This window comes from Pteropus vampyrus, unplaced genomic scaffold (assembly GCF_000151845.1).
Source record: "Pteropus vampyrus isolate Shadow unplaced genomic scaffold, Pvam_2.0 Scaffold183, whole genome shotgun sequence".
NCBI lineage: Eukaryota > Metazoa > Chordata > Mammalia > Chiroptera > Pteropodidae > Pteropus > Pteropus vampyrus.
In genome coordinates, this window is record NW_011888964.1 from 1,308,194 (window position 1) to 1,309,870 (window position 1,677).

Here is a 1,677-nt window from a genome sequence, read left to right on the forward strand (position 1 = left end):
AGGGCGGAAGAGGGGGGATCTGAGTTTAGCTGCTGGTCGTGTTGAATTTATAATTTTCCTTTTCCAGTCCACTCCAGAGAATGAGAGGAGCAGTAGCCAGGTACTATGGAGGAGCCAGAACTGGGTGACAGGACACTTAGATTCTGGTTCTGGTGGTGACAGGCCACGCCATTCACCTCACAGAGCCTCCGTGACTTCATCTGGGATGGGAGGGAGATGGATTAGAATCAAAGTTCGTGAACCATTGGGTAAAGGCCAAATGCAGCCATTATAAATATCTCTTTGGCCAAAAAGTACCCAAAATAATTTGAGTTAATTGCCAGCATTTAAAACGCAGAAAAGGTTTCCTAAAAAATGAAATGTCTGCCTTCCATTGATGATGGGAAAAATCTAGAAGTCCTGAGCCCACATTTCTGCACACAGCTGGAGCTCAGCAGTTCTTTCGGTGAGAGTCCTTCGTTCACGCCAGTCCCCACTGCTGCCTGTGGTCCCACATGGCATTCGTTCGCTGGGTTATGTCATCTGCCTAACGCCTGTAGGCATTTGAGTCTATGATCCCTGGGCTAGAGGACCTTGAATTTTCCATCCGAATTTGTCAGTATCTGATGAGGACACCTGGGGGCAGTACTGTTTTGTTCTCATTTGAATATCAGTTTTAATTTTGTGGATGTAGAAATTGAAGTCCAGCAAGGCCAACGAACATGTCCATGGTCATGAGGGTTGTAAGTGGTGGAGCCGTGGAGAGGATGGTGGGGCTCTTGAAGCCTGGTCCAGCGGTCACCTTTAAGTTACAGCTTCCACTTCACACAGAAGCCCAGCGAAGTGTTGGCTGCACCACGGCAGTCACACGATCCGGATGCTCAGAGCTGGAATCGAACGACCTTTAGAAACCACTTGAAATGAGCCTGAGTTATCGCTTAGCAAAGAAAGCATTCTAGAGATGAAACTGCTGACTCAGATAGATTTTGAACCTGTGAAAGACCCCAACCACTTCAGATATGTAGAAGAAAATAGTAATTCTTTAAACTTGGAGCACTTGGCAGTTTTGTAGTGCTTTCACTACTGATTTTGAAAGTATAAAGAAGCAAGACTTATTGAGGTGGTCAGGGCATAAGAGTATTTAACAGCTCCAGTTCTTGATTTTGTGAATTGGGTCTGAATTTTGACTCTGCCACCTCCTAGCTTTTTTTAATTAATTAATTTTATTTTATTTTAAGCGAGGCAACCCGTGCTTGACCTCACAGATTGCAAGGACCTTGTCAGCTTACAATCCCATGTTTTTTTAAATTTTTTTTTATGCCTACAGCACCTGGTCTTCCTAGGTGGTCTCCCATCCAAGTACTGACCAGGCCCGACCCTGCTTAGCTTCGGAGATCAGACGGGATTGGGCTTGTTCATGGTGGCGTGGCTGTAAACTACTTTCTAGCTTTGTAACTTTTGCTCTCTTGGTCTGTAACAAAGGGATGATAAAAGCAACTCCAACCTCAGGTTCAGCATGTAGCGATGTGTGACACGTATGAGCCACATGCTTTGTACAGTGAGTGGCTTATGTTGAGACATGACCACGTGCCCAGGACTTGTTCAGTGTTTTTCAGACATTCACTCAGCGGGCAATGTCATCTCTATTCCCATGCGCTGAGTTGAGTCTCAGTGGCAATAAGACGCTCACTGAAGGTT

The 1,677-nt window shown here is 45.4% G+C and overlaps 1 pseudogene; it reads right to left on the reverse strand.

Moving 5' to 3' along the window:
• Window positions 1-1,297: 1,297 nt before the first annotated feature.
• LOC111746319 lies at window positions 1,298-1,416 on the reverse strand (annotated as a pseudogene).
• Window positions 1,417-1,677: the final 261 nt, after the last annotated feature.